The sequence below is a fragment of the Lolium rigidum genome, chromosome 6 (assembly GCF_022539505.1).
Source record: "Lolium rigidum isolate FL_2022 chromosome 6, APGP_CSIRO_Lrig_0.1, whole genome shotgun sequence".
Classification (NCBI taxonomy): Eukaryota; Viridiplantae; Streptophyta; class Magnoliopsida; order Poales; family Poaceae; genus Lolium; species Lolium rigidum.
Genome location: NC_061513.1, coordinates 110,641,597 through 110,665,753, shown reverse-complemented (window position 1 = coordinate 110,665,753; position 24,157 = coordinate 110,641,597). Strand labels below are relative to the sequence as shown.

Genomic DNA, 24,157 nt, shown 5'->3' with positions numbered 1-24,157 from the left:
GAGTGACATCCTACACCAATCTGGAACAAGCCGTGGTACTTGGTGGAAACGCTTGTGAGTAGCAAACACACAGTCCGATGTGAAAACCGAAGCCGCATTGACATCATTGAGACCAGCTGCCTCGGGAGGACCAAGCGTAAACGGGTAGTTTATACCAAGAAACAAAGATGTGCCTTGCGGACCTTCAACTCCGACCCAATTTGGTGTGGCAGGGTCATCACCATAAGAATCTTTAGCATAGACATGACAACGCATCGACGGGTAAATCAGTAGCTCCCTCCCCATATGATCGATCGGATTACCTTCACTGGGTTCACCATGACCTCTAACATTAATCCAAAGAATAGTGCCTTCATAGCCCGGAGAAAGGAACCACGTGCCGGGAGCAATGTTGTTGCCATCATGAACACCACCATGTATATTTAGCTGCTCAACAATCTCTGGAGCAGCTATCACCTGAGGAGCAGCACCGGCACCTTTTTTTTTTTTTTGCTTAAACGTCGTCAAGATAGATCGGATACTATATAACTATAAGAAAAACGTGATGCAAAAAACAGTATAAAATAAGTGAAAAAATAAAGAAAAAAAAACTATAAGCACAAAAATCAAAAACTCACCCCAAATAGTTGGATCCCAAACAAGGACATCCCCTCGGGTGCAAGAATAGCGTAGATCCTACCACTCGGTAAGAATGGCATCAACATACCTTGACGGTGCAAGGTAATCGTTACGAAGGATCCTCCACTCGCACGTCCCTACTACCACCACGCATGATTGCAATCATCTTATCAAACACTCGCTATGACATAATAGTTCCATTTGTTTCCAACCCTGTATGGTTCAGCAGTTATCTGAATCTTCAACAACTGCATGTGTGCCAAATCATACCGATACAAGAAAGGCCCATCAGGAGCGATGCCAACGTTACGAACGGATGGCAGAGGGATCTCCTCGTCTGTGTAGACGTTAACAGAGACCACCGTGCTTGCTCTTGAACAACTGCAACCCATTCGCCATTGGAACCAACCCAGATGCTTGTCGCTCGGCCCGACCCGTGTACAAGGTACAAATGCTTTTGCGAAAGGAGCGTCTAGTGGCATCGGCGATGCGTCAATACCCCGGGATTTTTCGAATTTTCTAGTATGAAATACAGTACACAAACATTTTGTTGCAATCCATGAAAAACAATGAATACCTGTTCGATGCGATCAGCGGGCCATGAACTAGGATCGAATGCGACGGACACGGCGATCCAAAAGGAAACCTTGCATCCTCACGGATAGCATTGCGCATACCGGCATACCTCGGGACATTCTAGCAACGGTGATGACATCCGAGTGAGCGCCGATATGCGTCAATGGACCGTAAGCGATCTCGAAACGAGAGAGGAAGAACCCTTCTCCATTGATGAAGAAGAGTGGATATTCCTGCATGTACTGTATGTTGTTGTTTCTCAGCGGATGATGTGATAGAGATACAAGGAAATGTTCAGAATATAAGAACTCGGAGTTGGCGAGTTAGTAGTAGCGGTTGCTAATTATAGACCATGAAAAACACTTATGCGCCAACACCTATGAAACCGTCAAAAGTAGTGGGGGTGAAAGCAATGCTACAGGAGTGAGGGGGTCGTCCATCAGTTCCAAAAATAAGTTTAATACAGAGCATTAAAATCATCCATTTCATGATATGCAACCGTACTTACGCATCCATTGCATGCTATGCAACCATATTTATGCATCATGTTGTACAGCAGTATAGTGCACCTGCTGGTTTAGCACTCCATCAACAACATAAATGTACCTATGCAGCACATAGTTCGGTACTTATACATACTACTAGTACAATTGCCCGTGCGTTGCTACGGGTCCTCAAATTTTATTTCTCAATGCATATATATAATTCACAACTCACTATAAAAATTTAAAACAAATCAATGATATCATAACGTACTACAACATAGTAATATCAAATGCAATGACAAGATAACATTGTTATGTATCTGTGTGGTTCCAAGTTCTAGGTCTTCTTATTACTCTTCCGTGGTAAGTCCCATATATGTGTTCTGGACCATCATAAATGTCAACTCAAGAACCTCTCCTTTGGACGTATTATTGTCCCACAAAAGTGTGTGCTGCAAACACGGGTATAGCTAAAGGAATACTTCTTTTTGATTAGTCCTAACAACACTTTAGTAGTCCTAACAACACTTTAGTAAATATCCGGAGACAACTCTAGATCGTAGCCTTCTATGTCAACCATATAAAATGGGGCTTAACAAATCTTCAATAATGGCTTGGGTAAAACCTCCGTGTAGCTTAAAAAGAGGATAACCATGGAAACCAAGAAAACTGGTGCGAACAGAGGATAATATCGTTGCCAACTCCTAAAATTTCATGCAACACACTATGATAATATAAATTCAACTATTAGAGTCAACAATTTAAATAACTGCATAAATATATAAAACTCTTTTGACATCACAGTTTCGATTTGTAGAGAGCAGGCTGCCGATGTGGAGAACCCTTCCCCAAACTTCAATTTTTTAACTGTCATCCACTAAATGAGCAACAACCTTCACCCATTTTGCTACACCACTGTATATTCAGATCTCTCTCCCTCTTGGAAAATTCTCCCATTCATGTCCTAACTAAATTTCTGGAAATAGAATTCGGAAGCCAAATTTAACTTTGTAAACCGCGCAATAATAAGTAAAAATAAAACAAGATGAATATTGAAGCTTGGAAATCACAAATTACATAACATGATCCTAAGTCAGCAAATAATAAATGGACAAGTATTATACGAAAGCTCCAAGAACCTAAGTTGCTCTTGAATGCACAACCCGGAGTTGGGTTTAGCTAAGAAGGTCCCAAAACTTGCACTTACGTGTAAGAAAAAATAAAATAAAGAAACAACTTAGTGACACTAACTCGAAACAAATGTACACATGAGGTATCGCTTGAGAAAATAAACAGAAAAATCGGTGTGATTTCTTCCATTCTAGATTGTGATAACTCTGGCATCGGCGCACAAGCAATCTGATGCTAGTATTATATGATGGAACAAAGAATATATAAGATCGGTGATTGTATATTTTCATAACACTTATATATTGATCAGGCTAACCAACATCGCTCAAGGCTCTCTTTTGTGTCATGTTCATCTTTTGATACACGCTTCATTGGTCTCTAGCTTTGTCTGACATTGCAAATTACGTTCTAGCTTCCAATATCTACACCAAGCCACCATGTTAACCAGAACCTGATAAGTTTTGCTAGCAAACAACATATATGAGATAGCAGTTTATTTTATGGACATCATATGTGAAATTAAAAGGTAATCATGACTTGGAATTTCCAAGAAAACAAATCGATGAGACAAAAAAGAAGAATCTTAAACTTTGAATGTTGATTACTTAAATCATTCTTGTGACAAAGTAAGTGTGAGAGGAGAGCCAACACATATGACTGAATTGCAGCCATCCTAAAATTTCCAAAAATATCAGTAATGAATATGATTTAACCTAAGCTAGCAAGATACCTACCCATCCAATAGCAATTACCAAGAAAAATATGCAGCATACAAATTTCATCTGAAAAATATAGGGCAGAGAACCTATTGATGGCTTGCCGATTCCCAGAATGACTTAACAGATGGATCAGATATAAATATCGAAATAATGCACTTGGAAAAACAACCGCGGGAGAATTTAAACAACCATCCACCATAATAACAAGGAAAACTTAAAATATTCGACAAAGCTACGATTATTTCTATAGAACCCATGTTATGCCTAGAAGATGCAAGGGAAAATTCATGAAGCTATTCGGTAGACTTTCTTAGGTTGACTTAACATAAGGATCTGATAGAATTACTGTGACACCGCATTTTGAAGATCCCCACAGTAAGACTGCGAGTTCCAATTTGAACCATCATCCAGCGTAATAGTAAGTTACAATTTGGAATATGATACAAAGGTATGATCATTTCAGCAGAACCACGATATGCCTACAATTTATGAAGCTACATGGTAAAAGCACACCCCACATGTTCAGCGGTTGTATACCTTGATATAATACTAATTTTAAATAACTCAATCCCTGCAATATAACAAACTCTATATAATAAAGCTACCACTTCAGAGCAGAAGATTCATGAAGCAAACAATTTCACATCAAGGTACCATATGTGCAAAAACAGAGAAAATCAAGCCATGCCGACTAAGAAGGAGCTCCTCGACATCACTACAAATATATAAATAGATCATTTTATCATTCAGTTGCTAGAATCAACAACAAAGGAGCTCCAAAATTTAGCTAGTAAAGTAATACCCTCAATTCTTGTACATATGAATATATATATCTTACTGGACTACAGTCAGCTACTTCACAAAACCTAGTGATGTTAGACTAACATATGTATAAAATTCTAAAAATTGATGTAATGTAGAAACAAATCTCACATGCCAATCCATGTGATCATAAAGTGATAAGAGCAAAGACAATTTTTATAGAAGATAATAAACTGTAAGTGTGTAACTGCAGATTCATGTTTAGATGCTTGATGTAGCTAGTTATTTAAATAACCATATCCCACGCTTAAATTGTGGAACAAACTATCTGGAAGAGGATTATGATCCCAACAACTAAATTAAAAGGCTATTATTAACCTTCCTACAAGAAAAAAACAAGATGTCCTAGGACAAATGATTGCACCTGCTACTTGCCCCTTCAATATCGGTTGTGTCTCGACAATTGTCCTCTGAGCGTCTTTGCCATCCTTTATCTTTCGTCCATCGACTTCTGCTGCTCCCATTCCATGTCTCACCAAACTCTCTAGCTGAAAACCTTCTGGCACGCGCATAGTCTCGGTTTAGGATTTGGTATCACCTGACAGGAAAGTTGTTCTTACTATGACTATAAATTATTTACATTTTGCATTATGTCAACACCACATATTCTGTCTTTTCTAAAATAACTTTGGATTTTACTTAGGAAGTAGGAGCTTTCCTATATCTAACCTTCAGTCATGTAAACGACAAATAAATGATATATATCTATCCTATTGGGCTTTACTTATGTGCATGTGCTATGCTCTGCTACAGACAACCATCCACAATTTGAACATATTTTTTCACAAGAACCATGCAGTTTATAAAAGAAAAAAAAGTTACTCACAAATAGTAGCTACCCCTAGGAGCTAACCGCTCCTAATTAATCACATGTGAACTTCCGTGCCATATTTCTGAAATTTGAGGTTCTTTAAAATATTAACCAGATTGCGTAGTGATAAACGCAGGGCATGCGAATTTCAGGATTATGAACTGAAACTCTACAGTTTTAGAGGAAACAAATAAACAACCAAAGCCCGGGACAGAATGCTATTCTAAATACAGGATATGCAAAGATCATTAAGAGTCCGAACTTGTGGAGCCCTACTAAAGCACGAGACACCTTGTTATGGCATACACTATAAACCTGGAAGCTTCAATGTCAGATCAATATTTGAAATCTAACCAACCCTTTTAAGGTCTACTAAAGTAACGAAACCACGGCGCGAAATGGGGCCTTCCCAGAATTCTAGCTGCCTGCTCAAGAAAAGGTGAAGAGACTGTCCACTGTGAGCTCAAAGGCATATCAATGAACACCTTGCGCAAGCGCCGGTGGAAAAGCCGAGGCTTACCTTGTAGGTCTTAGCTGCCGTAGATGTCAATCAGGCGGTCGAGAAATAACTGCACCCAGCAGCTCCACGGGCGGAAGTAGTCGGAGAGTCAGCCTCATAGCTCCTGCACATGCGCCAGCGCCAGCAGCATTGTATATTAAGTGTGACTTTATCAGGATCAAGCAACGATATTTTTTGTATGTATATTCACACAATTCGTTATCTGCAAGGTGTTTCATGAGAAAGCATTCTGAGAAATAATAATAACAAAGATTGATTCCACTTTATTAACAATGTTAGTGGTAATCACAACGGATATAGCTTCCTACCTATCAACCTGATCTGTATGTGCATCGCGGACGACAGCCACAAGTTTCCCATTTTCACCATTGTTGACATGAAGTAAGTCGAGATCTTGCTCGGGTGTTGTTGTACTTCCTCACAAGAGCCTCCAGGCTACAAAAACAGCCTGATCTCCAGGATTCATCACAGGAAGTGTTGTCAAGATTAGATCCATCCAAAAACAGCCAATCCAATTTACCAGCAAGAAGTAATCCCTCTCCATTATCAAATTGGTATAAATTAAGAAGATATAATGTCTAGAAAAACCCCGCAATCCCATGTACAACAAACTATAATCGCAATTCACAGTGCTTAAGGCTTTTTATGTTGGTGAAGAAAGCTAGAGAAACTGAATCTGAGAAGTTCGTTTCATCATCACAAAGGAATTCCAGCTTCTCTCACGAATATATTGCCTGCAGATAAGATGAGCTACATCAATTAGTCTAAACTAACATGAACGAATGCACCACTCTATGAACCGATATATGAATACAAAACGTTGCAAGGAAAAGAAATATAGACTATTTGCAGCCACTCAAAATACAAAAAACGGGTCAAGTGGATGATCATTGTTTTAGCGTGTCAATTGGCTGCCACCACTTCTTTTCCGGTGAGATGAAGGTCGATGCCTGAATCACCGTCTAGGAGTCTACACAAAGAACAAAAAAATAGTAGACTCAAAAATAGCAGCAATAGAACTGAGTAATTGAAAAAAAAGAAAAAACGACTGCCCTATGCAATCCACCAAACGGAACAGCCCAGATGGGTGACAATGTAGAGAGCAAAAAACGAGTTAGGCAAAACAAATTACAATGACCAATAAATTGGAGAAGCTACTTCCGTCAGAACAAGTTCACATAAGCCACTCTGAGATGTTGGAGCAAAACAAATTAAGGCTAATGTTCTGATGAGAAGTGGAGCGCTTCCCTCCTCTCACTCCCTTCTTAAACTCACAGTGGTCGGACAATTCTAGCCTGCAGGCCATCTCAACTCGAACGACACACGCGCGCGGCCAACCTTAATTCACGAATCAAGGTTCCTTCACTGTAATTTCTAAAATCGAGGGTTTGAAATTACCCTTATCCGTGCTGCACGTAATAGGCGAGGTTCGAGAGCAGCGTCTCGTCGATGTCGAACACCCAGCCGTGGGCTGTGCCATCACGGACTTGTGGCGTCGCGGGCGTCGGGAGGTGCGCCGCTTTTCCTCCCCGGCGACCACATCTGGGGACCTAGGACGGCCCGACCCTCCTCCAAGCGGCGACTCTGGTGCCCACGGGAGAGCGGCTCGGCGACACAGGCCGTAGTCATATGAAAGGAAGAGGAGCGGCGGAGCACCGCCGCCCGAGCCGGTAGAGAAGGGGATCCCTTTCCTCCTCGTTGGGTTATGATTGCGCGGATGATGGAAGGTGGAGAGGCGAGGGGAAGGAAGTAGGCTGGCGAGCGAGCGTCGGAGCAGGCGACGCGAGCGAGGACGTGGTGGCTGTCGACGGACGACGGCGGCGAGGGCGCGGCGGAGCGGAGGGCGACGAGAGGGAGGCGACGGGATGAGGATTTCTCGGGAAGGAGGCGACGGGATGTGTATTGCGTTGTGATGGGCCTGGTCCAGTTGGCCCGTGCGGGGCGGACCATCGAAGGGGGCGCCGTATGCGGGACGACCAAATTATTTTGACGTATCGGTCGATGGCAGAATAAGGAACCAGTTTAGTCTTTTTAAGTAGTAGAGATGTAATTGTACTCGTGATTCTGATTGCACAGTACTCAACTGGGATCAGCTGTACTCTACCTTATTACAAACTGTACCTATCACATAAAACAGAAGAAACAAACGAAAAAAAATCTAGTTCTCATCTACATGACACAACCTGTCCCGGATTTAGTTGCAACACCGTACTCTACGCTATTACTAACCGTACCTATCCCATAGAACCGAAGAAACCAACTATACCGACGTAAACAATCTCGTACTCCTCTCCATGCAGCACTCGTACCCCAGGCGGGGCGGCGGCAGCCTTCAACTTCCTCGACGCCCGGGGCACCTTGTCCTTGCTTCCAATAGGGCGACCGCGTCCCCGCTTCAGGTTGCTGACCGGGGAATTGGACGCCATACCTTCAGTCCGGAACAGTTTTCGGAGCGACGGATGAGACTCGACGATTCCTCTCTCGAGGCGGATCCAACGGCACCATAGCAACGCCGTTCCGCATTCGCGGCGAAGATACTAGCAACGTGTCACGCGTCCTGCCACATGCCACCGGAGGTACATGTGCAACCTTGGTTTAACCCTTACCAACAGTCTGTACCCGAGTTGGTGCCACGCCTGTACTCCCGCATACAGCACAATCGTACTACATAATATCAACAACATTAGATATTACAGAAAACGTAAACTATCATCTAAAACCAAAAGATACGAGTTTTTGATTTTCGTGCCGCATCCGTAATTTCCCAGCTCGCAACCAAAACCAAAAGAAACAACCTGGTAATAATATTCATTGTTAAAATAATGAATATTATCGTTAGAGTACAAGTGGAATTGTTCGAATATCAAAAAATCCAACAAAACTCTGACGTGGTGGGTCCCACAATATCAACCAATTCGTCTTCTACATCTATATTATAGTTGTATTAGGGCAAAAACCTACATACTCAACTCTAATCTACTCAAACACCCACGGAAGAACTCACCGCAAGGACGCGGTACAGGCCGACCCCGTTCAAGAACTTGTCGGAGAATCAAGATAGTCTCCACTGCTTCTCCATCCGAGGTTAGTTTCCCATCAAGCAACGAGACCGCACTACGATGCCTCGAATTCGTTGTCTCCACACTTGTATTCCTTTTATACGAATTAAAACACATAGATCGTGCGACAGCTCCAATTTCTTCCCCCACCACCGGTCCAAGCAAAAAGTAAGGGCAAACCCTAGCGAGCCGCCAAACACCTATCCTCTCTACACTCCACTACTCCTCATCAACCAGCGGTGAAGGAAGCTGTGCAGATCTGAGTTATTGCTGCGGGGATCACAATGGCTACTCTACTCACTCCGCCGACTCCGCCGGCCACCCTTCAATCCGCGACGGCGCGTGCCTTTAGAGATCTGTGAGTTCGGGCACAAGATGGATCAATTCCACCGATGGCTCATCCTTTAGTTTCTTCTCCAATGGTATATAGAAATTAAGGAAGTAAATGGCATCTGCGTCTAAAGCAGACCTTTCGTTATTAAATATTTTTTTGCTTATTACTCGATCGTTGTAAACAAGTATTAGCTCTCTAATACACTCAGTAATCGCAGGTACAAACCTTATTAATCTAAGGCAAAACTACAACCTTATGTGTGTAACCATGAGTAGAAACCAACGAAAATTTAAATAATAACTTTACCCCCCGCACATATTGCCTTATCAATTTAAGACATAATTACAGCCTTATGTGTGAAAGTGCGCTAAGACACTCATCTTAACAAAATTAATTTAAGAATAGTTTCCATGATAAATTTAAACAGTTGCTTTCCTCCCATGCAGATTTTTGCATTTCAATTTCAGGAAGAATAGCAAATCTCCGGTATGACAAGTCAGCAGCTACCGTCCTTGAATGAAGGTAATATACAAACTTATCCCTCGATGCAAAAATGTGTTACTCTTATGATTCCTTTGAAGTCAAACCGGTTTATCTATAAAGCATATTAAAACAAAAAAATTGAAAATTTCTAATATAAAATTTTTCTGGTACTTACCATCCATGACAATGAGTTTAAGATTAACTAAAACGTCTCTACAACTAAAATGCGTCTGTATAAAAGTATAATAGCTTCAAACAATTATATTAAATTTTAAATACGAATTCCATGTATGAACCTTTGGATAGATGATTTATGCGATATTATTGCAGCCACTATAAATCACGAGGAAGCTCCAATTGCCCCACTAAACTTGAAGCCACTGGCGGTTGTGTTCCCAGAAGAACAAGACAACATAAATGCATTCAATGCAAATATACAGTCTAAAAGGAAAAATTGTGAAGCAAGAACGAGCGCAGATTCCTCTAAAAATATTGCGACAGCAGTCAGACCGCCTCCTCGCAGAAACATTTTGAATAACCTTGCAGGAAGAAAGCACAAGAATATATCATCAGAAAAAGAGGCAGCAAGAATGGAAAAAGAGTCTGAAAACATGTTAAAGAAAACTGCCGATATTGGTTCTAAAAGTCCAAGGAGAAGCAAACGATTGTCATCTACAAAAGAGACAGTAGTCACCAGCTCTAGCCAAAGTGCTCCAAATATCAATGAAGAAGAAAAACACAGCCTACAAAATCTGCCAAAGAAGGAAAGAAATCAAAAAACGCCGCCGCAATAAGAAAATCATATCGCAATACCAAACATCACGCTGAGCATGACGACAACGAAGAGAACAACACAAGCGAAAAAGAAAACGATGAATACAACGAGGTAAATATGATTATTTTTCTTAGTACCTTGAATCCAAAATAAATGCATTTATTATATTGTTAAACATTTTTGTCTAACACAATTGATTTTAATCATGCGTAACATATCTGAAAATTCAGAAGATAAAAAAAATAAAGGCAATAAACAGGAAAAGGCAAGAAGGATTGCAAAAAAAGCAAAAATAAATTTTATGGCCGTAACGATCAACAAGACAAGAAGATGCTCACTTAGACAGCCTATTCACCCGTGTTGAAATATTGGAGGAACGGCATATAAAAAGACTTCGGGATGCAGGTTTGGGTCCTTTGCTTGACAAGCAAGATCGTGCAAAACATTAATATCCGACTTGCCCGCTTCCTTATGAATAGAATAGATCCAACAACCATGACTCCGAATCTAGGAGTAGCAAACAAAGTAATTGAGATTACATCTTATGCTATCCATCTCGCTTTTGGACTGCCGTACGGTTCAAACACAACTCCTAGACCATCGAAAGTGGCAACGACAAAACATTGCATGAGCTGAAGATTGAGCTTGGATTTAGGAAAAATGAGGATATGAATACTGATGACCTTCGCAAGCTCCTAAGGCTGTTGGTTAAAGACGAAGCAAACGACGATTTGGCTCTGAAAGTATTTGTGTTGATAATGTACATGAAATTCATATGCCCTGGAACAGCTGTCCGTGTGTCAAGGGAGGCAGCAATGGTAAAAAATCTGGACATATCAAAGTTGAAGGACATGGATTTGTGTCAGCTTGCTTGTAGATGAGCTCAAGAGAGCAAGTCATTCAAGCATGTAAAATCTAAATCAAAATGGACTCGCTCGCTCTGGCCGCATCATAGCACCAGCTTCGTTATATCTTGATCGTTGTATGAAACAAGGCCTTTCAGACCTGGACACAAGAACACCTCGTACACACTTCATGGATTATGAAAAACTAAAGAGCATCGCTGCAGCAGACTATGCTAAAAAAGGCGGGGAAGACCCCAATACCTGGATATTTGGAAACTTGCCTGTATGAAAATTTCAATGACCCTTTATCTTTTTTTGTTAATTGTATCTCATATTGCATAAGTTAATACAATGTTTTCATTTTCTCATCCCAACAGTGGAAAGCACCAAATGACATAGTTTACTACCAGAAAAGGAATCCACTAAAAAGAATGTATCCGCATCATGAAGACCAAATGATGTCGTGCAAAGCGTACTTTCGCAGAATCAAGCATTCCAGCTCGGTGGTTCCATTGAAGAAGAAAACACCAGTGGTATCGAAGATACATTGGAACAGCATTGACAACCCGCTGACTAGCGCATACGACCTATCACACAAAGTACCAACTACATTTGACCACCTCAAAAATGGAACAATTGCTGAAAACCAAGCATCTACTCGTCAAAGAAATTTCGACAACGAAGCTAAAGTTATAGAAAGTTTACGTAAGACAACATTTCATCTCAGACAAACTTTCGCATTGTTCAAGAAAGCACAGGATGAACGTTGCAAGCAAATTCAGCAAGATGAAAGGATAGCAAATAATGAGGTACGACAAAAGACATAATCACACTGGCAATTTTTTGTTGTGTCTGTTCAAATTTAACTAATCTAACTACTTACAAATCATAATTTTAAATTTCCAACTACAACAATATAAGACTAATAAAGTTTAAATACAAAAAACCAGGTTGACAAAGAAGCTGCATCTCCAACTCAAGAAGGCACTCGCGTAAAAAACAAGAAGTGGAAAAAATGTGAGTTAACCTCGACTACATATGAGTTAACTTCAATTACAAATACAAAGAACCGTTTAAATTATTTTTCTAACTTGTTAACATATCGTAACAAGTTGCGAAGTAACCTGCTTCTACAAAAGAAAGGATTCAGGTACAATCAAACAATGAAGATAATATTAACTTGTTCATTGAATACAAAATAAAGTAATACTATTAAGTTGTCGTGGTGAATTTACAAAATAAATAATTTTTTTATAATAAACTTTTTATGTTATATCTTTGATTTACAGGTGCAAGATGATGGCCAAATGGAAGCATCAGTAAAACTTTTACTTCTACAACTGAAGTGTGATGAATGTCTGTACTAAGACGTTGGTTTGAACTACCTACAACTTTTTTAGTATCTGTACTTTTTGTAAACGTCTGCAAAGTTGAAAATCCGCAAACATATTGCATAACTTCCTGATTCGAACCAGTGATTATCAATGTGAAACAAGTGTACTCTTTTCTAACCATGTTGGTTGCATTGTACCTCGCAGGGAAAAAAAAATCAAAAACAAAATCTTGCAGAACAAATTTTTGCTCCTCTTGGTGCGGACACTGTACTCGTATCTCCATTACCTTTTGTACTCCACAATCCTTGCACATGTAACTCCGCCAGACAAAACAGAAATTGTTGCAGAGAAACAAAAAAAACACGGTTGGTACGGACGCTGTACTCGTCTCTATGTCACCACCGTACTCCACAATCCTTCCACATGTACCTCCGCTAGACAAAACAGAAATTGTTGCAGAGAAACAAACAGAAACACGGACCACTGCTCCCATTGGTGCGGACACTATACTTGTCTCTCTGTCACCTCCGTAATCCACAATCATTGCACATGTACCGCGTTAGACAAAACGGAAAATCACAAAGGGAAACAAAGGGAAACACGGTATAGTGCTCCTCACCGTGAGTATGCTGTACTCGTTTCTCCCACACATCCGTACTACACAAGCCTTGCACCCGTACATGCGCTAGACAAAACGGAAAAACACAAAGGGAAACACGGTACCGTGCTCCTCATCGTGCGGATGCTGTACTCGTCACTACCTCATATCTGTACTCCACAAGCCTTGCACCTGTACCTGCGCTAGACAAAACGGAAAATCACAAAGGGAAACACGGTACCGTGCTCCTCACCGTGCGGATGCTGTACTCGTTTCTCCCTCATATCTTTTCTCCACAAACCTTGCACCTGTACCTGCGCTAGACAAAACGGAAAATCACAAATGGAAACACAAGACAGTGCTCCCCACCGTGCGGATACTCGTACTCGTCTCTACCTCACATCTGTACTCCACAAGCCTTGCACCCGTACCTGCGCTAGACAAAACGGAAAATAACAAAGGGAAACACAAGCACCGTGCTCCTCACCGTGATGATGGTGTACTCGTCTCCACCTCACATCTCGTACTCCACAAGTCTTGCACTCGTACTCGCGCTAGACAAAACGGAAAATCACAAAGGGAAACACAGATGGTGCTCCTCACCGTGCGGATACCGTACTCGTCTCTACCTCACATCCGTACTCCACAAACCTTGCACCCGTACTCGCGCTAGACAAAACGGAAAATCACAAAGGGAAACACAAGACCGTGCTCCTCACCGTGATGATGGTGTACTCGTCTCCACCTCACATCTGTACTCCACAAGTCTTGCACCCGTACCTGCGCTAGACAAAACGGAAAATCACAAAGGGAAACACAAGACAGTTGCTCCTCACCGTGCGGATACCGTATTCGTCTCTACCTCACATCCGTACTCCACAAACCTTGCACCCGTACTCGCGCTAGACAAAATGGAAAATCACAAAGGGAAACACAAGACCGTGCTCCTCACCGTGATGATGGTGTACTCGCCTCCACCTCACATCTCGTACTCCACAAGTCTTGCACCTGTACCTGCGCTAGACAAAACGGAAAATCACAAAGGGAAACACAGTACAGTGCTCCTCACCGTGAGGATGGTGTACTCGTCTCCACCTCACATCTGTACTCCACAAGTCTTGCACCTGTACCTGCGCTAGACAAAACGGAAAATAACAAAGGGAAACACAATACCGTGCTCCTCACCGTGAGGATGGTGTACTCGTCTCCACTTCACATCTGTACTCCACAAGTCTTGCACCTGTACCTGCGCTAGACAAAACGAAAATCATCCAGAGGAACACAGAACGTGCTCCTCTTGATGCAGACGCTGTACTCGTTAATCCCTCACCTCCATACCAACCAAGCCTTGCACCTTCAACTACAATAGACAAAAACGGGAATAATCCAGAGAAACAAGGTCAAGTGCTCCTCTTAGTGAAGACGCTGTACTCGTATTTCCGCCACCGTCTGTACTCGTACAAGCCTTGCACTTGTACCTGCGCTATTGTCTTTCCTATTATTGTCTTTTTGAGAACAATCCCATCCACACATAGGAAACTAATGAACCACAACATCCACAGCATGCTGGAACAATATAATATATGTAAAAGGCACTGGACGACAAAACACCGCACTAGGTCCCGTATGTCATAAAGACAGAATACAATAAGTGTAAAAGAGAGTGGACGACAAGACCTCACAGTAGCTCCCGGATGTAATAGTGGCAGAATAGAATAAACATAAAACAGAGTGGACGATAATGCCCCCAAGTAGGTCCCAAATGTATAGAGTCATAATAGAATAAATATAAAAGTGAATGGACAATAACACCCCGAAGTAGGTCAGAAATGTCTTTGGGTAGAAACCACACCAAAACTACTCTACTTGGCTTCTAAAATCAACATTTCCACACCAACCGCTTTGCAAGAATCCACCTCCTTATCCAAAACAGGAAAGAAAGCAACAACAAGCAAGGGAGCATCGCCGCATCTCCATCACAAAGACACCAGCCTTCAATTCGGAAAACTATCCCAGGTTTCGGATCATTGGTATGTATATCTCCAAAACTTATAGATTCGGTGGAAACTCTATGTTATAAATAGATCAGCCGCATACCACAATAATGCAGAAAACAGATCTAGGGTCTACCGGAAAACAAGTCTCACTACGCTTTCTTTTGCCAACTCGTGAATCAAGCACGAACTTGAAGTTCCGCTCATGGATCTAATAGGAACAAACATCACACACATACATCGTATTCGAGGTCAACCAAGGGAAAAAGATCAAATGTCGGCTAACACAGATATCAATAAGTATATAAAATTTTAATTCCAAGTCAACCAAGAAAACAAGGTTAAATGATTAATATAGGTCATGAACAATATATTCGTTGCTAAAATATACTAATATTCCACACTATGATATTTAAATGACAAATAAGAAAAGATATAACTATAAATCAAATGAATTTCATTATCACTTCGAACTAAGTTGAAACAAATAAATTATTTATATCAAAAATGTATTTGTTTGCATTAGTGAATAATCTGTAGTTCCTTGGTCTCCAAAATATATTGCAAGCATATGCAATTTGATGGTTACCTTTTTGTTCTACATAGAAAATGCTCTCAAGACTCGCAAGAGGATGCACACAACAGGGCAAAGAAGTACGGATACTTGTGCAGTAAGCTGTCCAATATGCGAGGCCGACCCTCACTACCAGGTTTCAAAAAATATATTACTCATCAAATACAATGAAAGTTGACCTAAATTCAATTTAAATATGATTTACAATGAATGAATTAATAATTGAAATGTCATATCTAGGAAACACTGCTTGCAAGAATTCAGGAGACTGCGCAATCAAGGGCAGAGGAATACGGAAACTTGTGCAACAACTATCCAACATACGGCGTCGACCCTCAAGACCAGGTTTTCAAATAATCATAAGTTAATACTTAGTTGCGTATAAACCATATTACTTCATGTCATGCAATGAAAGTTAATTTAATTTTATTTAAATCTTAATGCATCTAAACTATATGATCTTAATGCATCTAAACTGTAGGAAAGTCACGCAATAGGTAATCAGGGTACAACCAACACTGCCACTGAAAAGAGGCAAAGCAATGATGAAAGTGACAACAACACGGAAAAAGGTGTTGACAGAGATATTGATGAAAGTTATGCACAGTTTATCTCAGAGGTGTTAAACAAGATAACTGTTAGAGGTACAAATAGTAGCAACCAAAAAAGCAAACATTACAGTGAATATATAGTTTTCAATGAAAAATTTATAATACCTCTTGATTGTAGGACCTGGACTGTATGGAAACGAAAATTTTGACGAAGCATGCGTCTTTGGAAACCACGTGGAGATGAATTACACTCAAGTACTCCAGCCGACAAATGAAGTCATCACGAACCAGACACCAGCTATTAAACATTATATTTGCACCATGACTAAATCATTTGTTACAAGAGGCATATCTAAGATGGTAAGTTTATCGGAGTTTTCGTAAGTCTATCTCGTCAATTATATAAAATACTTACTCGTCTTCATGACAAGAAAACATCCGACATACCGTACAACAAAACTAATAATGCTTCGTTAATATCTTCTTAGGAATTTTCGAAGAATTCACTAATGAACACATTCGGGGATTCATACAAGAACCGGTTAAAGTTGTCTGTCACCGCACATCGGGAGACATTACAATGTATGCTACCAAGAAGATGGATAAGAATGGGAAAGCTATGATAAAGAAAGGTTTCCGAGATATAGTTCAAGAATTTTACCCGAAAGAAGGAGACATTTGCTCATTTAGCTTCAAAGATGAAAGAGGATCTCCATTCTTACATGGCAAGTTGTCTGGCTCAAGCTTGTCATAACAAAGCTAAAATGTGAGGCGTAAGTTAAAATAAGTACAATGTGTCGTACTGTAAACAATGTCAACCACGCAACGAATTACGTTCAAGTATTTGTATTTGGTTATTAGTTAATGCTAGTGTCACGTGTACTTTTCAATATTTTATATGTAATATTTGAGAAACTACTCGAATTTATTGACACCGTAATGTTAATGGTAGTGTCATATGTCCGAAATTCATTTGCTGCGAACCGTACTCGACTCGTCCTCACCGCCGTACTCGACAAGCCTTCGCACCTGTAACTACACTAGTGAAAAAGGAAAGAGACACAGTCCTGTACTCCTACATAAGTTGTACTCGACTCCCGGTCACCCCCGCACTCGACACGCTTTTACACCCGTACTCGGGCTAGAGAAAACGGAAAGAGACAAAATCATGTACTCCTTTTGTGCGAAACATGTACTCGGTTCGCCATCACCGTTGTACTTGACACGCATTTGAACCAAGTACTGCGATGGAGAAGAACAGACTTGTACTCATTTTGATGCGAAACTCCGTACACGACTAGCCGTCATCGCCGTACTCGACACCCAATAGAACATGTACCTACGCTAGAGAAAGCGGAAATCTTTCCATATAAATCAAAAGAAAAACACAAGCACCGTGCTCCTCTTCCTACCTAACCTCGTACTCCTACCTACGCCGGGGATGTACCTCACCACCATTCGAACATGTACCTGCGCTAGAAAAAACGGAAACTCTTTACGCATAAATCAAAAGAAAAACACAAGCACCGTGCTCCTCTTCCTACATAACCTCGTACTCGTCTCTACGCCGGGGATGTACTTCACACCCCTTCGGACGTGTACCTGCGCTAGAGGAAACGGAAATCTTTCCAGATAAATCAAAAGAGAAACACAGTACCGTTCTCCTCTTCCTACAAAACCTGTACTCGTCTCTACGACGAGGATGTACTTCACACACCTTCGAACCTGTACCTGCGCTAGAGAAAACGGAAAATCTTTCCGGAGAAACCAAAAGAGAAATACAAGTACCGTGCTCCTCTTCCTACATAACTCCGTACTCGCCTCTACGACGAGGATGTACTTCACACCCCTTCGGACGTGTACCTGCGCTAGAGGAAACGGAAAATCTTTCCACATAAATCAAAAGAGAACACAAGCACCGTGCTCCTCTTCCTACATAACCCGTAAGAGTCTCTACGCCGAGGATGTACTTCACACCCCTTCGAACCTGTACCTGCGCTAGAAAAAACGGAAACTCTTTACGTATAAATCAAAAGAAAAACACAAGACCGTGCTCCTCTTCCTACATAACCCGTACTGTCTCTACGCCGGGGATGTACTTCACACCCTTCGAACCCGTACCTGCGCTAGAGAAAACGGAAAATCTTTCCGCGAGAAACCAAAAGAGAAATACAAGTACCGTGCTCCTCTTCCTACATAACCTGTACTCGTCTCTACGACGAGGATGTACTTCACACCCCTTCGGATGTGTACCTGCGCTAGAGGAAACGGAAAATCTTTCCAGGGAAACCAAAAGAGAAATACAGTACCGTGCTCCTCTTCCTACATAACCTGTACTCCTATCTACGCCGGGGATGTACCTCACCACTATTCGAACATGTACCTGCGCTAGAAAAAACGGAAACTCTTTACGGATAAATCAAAAGAAAAACACAAGCACCGTGCTCCTTTTCCTACATAACCTCGTACTCGCCTCTACGCCGAGGATGTACTTCACACCCCTTCGGACGTGTACCTGCGCTAGAGGAAACGGAAATCTTTCCAGATAAATCAAAAGAGAAATACAGTACCGTTCTCCTCTTCCTACAAAACCTGTACTCGTCTCTACGACGAGGATGTACTTCACACACCTTCGAACCTGTACCTGCGCTAGAGAAAACGGAAATCTTTCCACATAAACCAAAAGAGAAACACAGTACCGTGCTCCTCTTCCTACATAACCTGTACTCGTCTCTACGATGAGGATGTACTTCACACACCTTCGAACCTGTACCGCGCTAGAGAAAACGGAAATCTTTCCACATAAACCAAAAGAAAAACACGCATCGTGCTCATCTTCCTACCTAGGCTGTACTCCTATCTACGCCGGGGATGTACCTCACCACTATTCGAACATGTACCGCGCTAGAAAAAACGGAAACTCTTTACGGATAAATCAAAAGAAAAACACAAGCATCGTGCTCCTCTTCCTACATAACCTCGTACTCGCCTCTACGCCGGGATGTACTTCACACCCCTTCGGACGTGTACCTGCGCTAGAGGAAACGGAAATCTTTCCAGATAAATCAAAAGAGAAATACAATACCGTTCTCCTCTTCCTACAAAACCTGTACTCGTCTCTACGACGAGGATGTACTTCACACCCCTTTGAACTTGTACCTGCGCTAGAAAAAACGGAAACTCTTTACAGATAAATCAAAAGAAAAACACAGTACCGTGCTCCTCTTCCTACATAACCTGTACTCGTCTCTACGCCGGGGATGTACTTCACACCCCTTCGAACCTGTACTGCGCTAGAGAAAACGGAAAATCTTTCCGGAGAAACCAAAAGAGAAATACGGTACCGTGCTCCTCTTCCTACATAACCTCGTACTCGTCTCTACGACGAGGATGTACTTCACACCCCTTCGGACGTGTACCGCGCTAGAGGAAACGGAAAATCTTTCCGGAGAAACCAAAAGAGAAATACAAGTACCGTGCTCCTCTTCCTACATAACCTGTACTCGTCTCTACGCCGGGGATGTACTTCACACCCCTTCGGACGTGTACCTGCGCTAGAGGAAACGGAAATCTTTCCAGATAAATCAAAAGAGAAATACAGTACCGTTCTCCTCTTCCTACAAAACCTGTACTCGTCTCTACGACGAGGATGTACTTCACACACCTTCGAACCTGTACCTGCGCTAGAGAAAACGGAAAATCTTTCCAGAGAAACCAAAAGAGAAATACAGTACCGTTCTCCTCTTCCTACATAACCTCGTACTCGTCTCTACGACGAGGATGTACTTCACACCCCTTCGGACGTGTACCTGCGCTAGAGGAAACGGAAAATCTTTCCACATAAATCAAAAGAGAACACAGTACCGTGCTCCTCTTCCTACATAACCTGTAGTCGTCTCTACGCCGAGGATGTACTTCACACCCCTTTGAACCTGTACCTGTGCTAGAGAAAACGGAAAATCTTTCCAGAGAAACAAACAGAGAAACTACCTCGTACTCCTCTTGGTTGTGACGCTGTACTTGTCTCTACGACGAGGATGTACTTCACACCCTTCGGACGTGTACCTGCGCTAGAGGAAACGGAAATCTTTCCAGATAAATCAAAAAGAAAAACACAGTACCGTGCTCCTCTTCCTACCTAGGCTGTACTCCTATCTACGCCGGGGATGTACCTCACCACTATTCGAACATGTACCTGCGCTAGAAAAAACGGAAACTCTTTACGAGATAAATCAAAAGAAAAACACAAGCATCGTGCTCCTCTTCCTACATAACCTCGTACTCGTCTCTACGCCGGGGATGTACTTCACACCCCTTCGGACGTGTACCTGCGCTAGAGGAAACGGAAATCTTTCCGAGATAAATCAAAAAGAAAAACACAGTACCGTGCTCCTCTTCCTACCTAGGTCGTACTCCTATCTACGCCGGGGATGTACCTCACCACTATTCGAACATGTACATGCGCTAGAAAAACGGAAACTCTTTACGCATAAATCAAAAGAAAAACACAGCATCGTGCTCCTCTTCCTACATAACTCCGTACTCGTCTCTACGCCGGGGATGTACTTCACACCCCTTCGGACGTGTACCTGCGCTAGAGGAAACGGAAATCTTTCCGAGATAAATCAAAAAGAAAAACACAAGCACCGTGCTCCTCTTCCTACCTAGGCTGTACTCCTATCTACGCCGGGATGTACCTCACCACTATTCGAACATGTACCGCGCTAGAAAAACGGAAACTCTTTACGGATAAATCAAAAGAAAAACACAGCACCGTGCTCCTCTTCCTACATAACTCTGTACTCGTCTCTACGCCGGGATGTACTTCACACCCCTTCGGACGTGTACCGCGCTAGAGGAAACGGAAATCTTTCCGTATAAATCAAAAAGAAAAACACAAGTACCGTGCTCCTCTTCCTACCTACGCTCGTACTCCTATCTACGCCGGGGATGTACCTCACCACTATTCGAACATGTACCTGCGCTAGAAAAAACGAAAACTCTTTACAGATAAATCAAAAGAAAAACACAGTACCGTGCTCCTCTTCCTACCTAGGCTGTACTCGTCTATACGCCGGGGATGTACTTCACACCCCTTCGGACGTGTACCTGCGCTAGAGGAAACGGAAATCTTTCCAGATAAACCAACAGAGAAATACAGTACCGTGCTCCTCTTCCTACATAACCTGTACTCGTCTCTACGACGAGGATGAACTTCACACCCCTTCGGACGTGTACCTGCGCTAGAGGAAACGGAAATCTTTCCACATAAACCAAAAGAGAAACACAGTACCGTTCTCCTCTTCCTACCTAGGCTGTACTCGTCTCTACGACGAGGATGTACTTCACACCCCTTCGGACGTGTACCTGCGCTAGAGGAAACGGAAATCTTTCCAGATAAATCAAAAGAGAAACACAGATGTGTGCTCCTCTTCCGGAGAATAAAAGAGAAAATCAAACGTAAACCTTTCCAAAAGAAAAAAAATAGAAAAAAAAAACAACAATTTGATGCGCCGAAGGCGCCTTGATACGAGGCGAAGCCGAGCCGTAGCAATCGCTTCGACATATGGGAGTAACGACAAACGGGGACAACGACATATGTCTGCCATTCATTATGTTTATTAATGTTTGATGCGCCGAAGGCGCCTTGATACGAGGCGAAGCCGAGCCGTAGCAATCGCTTCGACATATGGGGGTAACGACAAACGGGGACAACGACATATGTCCGCCATTCATTATGTTTATTAATGTTTGATGCGCCAAAGGCGCTTGATACGAGGCGAAGCCGAGCCGTAGCAATCGCTTCGACATATGTCATCTCGTAGCACTCGTTGGAATTAAAAAAAATTGTAATTTGAAAGTGCTACCTCCCTCCCATTAATTCCCCGTAAAACTCACAGCCCGGAAATACAAAGGGAAAAAGCCAAAAAGAAAGTCCCGCCCAATTTTTTGAAAACGTATTGCGCGCGTAAAGGGAAAAAGAAGATTAACGGGTCCGCATATTGTTAACGGGTCTACCGGCGCGTAAAGGGAAAAACCAAACCCGGAAAACGATTCGCGTCTTTTCCCGGGGACACGTTCCGCGCGCGACACGTGTCGTCGCGAGAGCGCGCGCGGGGATGGGTTTTTCCCTTCTCAAAGGTCGGCCTTCGTGTAGTGGCACCCGGGGTGTTCCTTAGCGGGGGAATGCACAAGAACTCGCGTATGACTGCTTCCCTCCCGACCGACCCAAAATCAGCCCATTTATGGCCCATCCATGGTTATTGAGTTGTTTTCAACTATGCCTGCTCTTTTTCTACATGTTTCTGTCTAGCTCAAATGGATTTCGAGCAACCAGCTCAATTGCCGAGCTTGTCTGCTTAAGAAGATAAGCAGGTTTCTGAAGCGGGGAATGCACAAAAAATCGCGTAAGATTTCAGATATGAACCCTTTTTTTAAATAACAGCGCAAATTCACTGAATTTTAATATTCTGAAATGACATATACCTCGATTGTATACTTCAATGTGCCAAGAGTGCAGCAACATATTGTGGATGTAGAAGATATTTTCTATATCAACCATGAACGCTGTTTACATAAGCATGTACATTTCCTATCTCAAGCATGAACATTCATATTGTGTTCAGTGTGGAAGCCAGACCAGCAGCTCCGGAATTTGTCTTCATGTTGTTGGGCTTTTGGGTTTCGGATCCGTTGGCTAACCTAGTCGCATACAATAAGAAACAGGCGCATCTGAAATAAAACATAATTAGCTCGCAATAACAAATTCTCCGAGCATATTTCCTTCTTTTTTTATTTGATACAGCTAAAAACGGGAGCCCCTATACATCGCATTTAGCGAGCCGGATCCGCCGCATCGCTCACGGCGTTGCCTGTGTGGGCCTAGCAAAGCGCGACGATCACGCGGGCAGGGCAGGTGTGCACCAGCGCCAACTTGATGTTATTTACATGTTTAGCATGCTCACCGGCTCGCTACGCAGATTCCAGCAAGTGTAGTTGCATACATTTTTAGGGCAAGGTTATGCATGCACGTTTCGTCCAAGGAGATTTTGAGTTTTCAAAAAGTCAAACATTTTTTAAAAAAGTGAGCATTTTTAAATTGGAACAATTTCTAAATTTAAATATTTTTAAAATTTGAACAAATTTCAAAGTGAACAGTTTTTAAAGTACACCTTTTCAAAATCTAAACAAATTTCAAATTTGAACAAATTTAAAATTTGAATAGTTTTCAAAAAAGTTCAAATCTCAAAAGAGTTTAGATTCAAAAAATGTTCAAATCTGAAATATGTTCAAACTTAAAAAATGTTCGAAATTTCTAAAACTTCAAAAGTTGAAAATGTTCAAAAAAACTAAACACAAAACAGGAGAAAACTCACAAAACCGAAAGCAATCTTATAACGAAAAACCATATCGAACCGATCAAGTCCTGTACTGTACGCGCACGGACTTACGAGGCGGGATAAAATGGGCATGGTCCAGCGGCTAGTTTCGTCAGGCGGCGAAAGGATACGGATGCCGCCTAGAGGGGGTGAATAGGCGGTTTAAAACTTTTACGAATATGGCTTAACAAATGCGAAATAAAATTAGCGTTTAATTTTTCAAGCACAACACCTATATAACTAGGGTTTACCTATGTGCACTAACAACTTATGCTAAGCAATACAAGCAACTATGTGATAGCAAGATATATAACTTCAAGCACGAATGCTATCACAAAGTAAAGTGCATAAGTAAAGAGCTCGGGTATAGGAATAACCGAGGTGACGCGGAGATGACGATGTATCCCGAAGTTCACACTCTTGCAAGTGTTACTCTTCGTTGGAGCGGTGTGGAGGATAATTCACTCCAAATTCCACGAAGACCTCACCGTATTGTCCTCGAGAATTCTCACCAAAAGGGATGTCCTCGATCCACTATGGAACCTTAAG

The 24,157-nt window shown here is 41.9% G+C and overlaps 1 long non-coding RNA gene across 2 annotated transcripts; it reads right to left on the bottom strand.

Moving 5' to 3' along the window:
* Nucleotides 1–3,905: 3,905 nt before the first annotated feature.
* LOC124667457 lies at nt 3,906–7,420 on the bottom strand. 2 transcript variants are annotated; one of them, XR_006991297.1, is made up of 4 exons: nt 7,081–7,420; nt 5,991–6,652; nt 5,683–5,884; nt 3,906–4,889 (listed from the first exon to the last, which is right to left on the bottom strand). It is a non-coding gene; the product is annotated as an uncharacterized LOC124667457 (long non-coding RNA). The 2 variants fall into 2 exon arrangements; XR_006991296.1 differs by having other exon boundaries at nt 5,683–5,785; nt 7,081–7,266.
* Nucleotides 7,421–24,157: the final 16,737 nt, after the last annotated feature.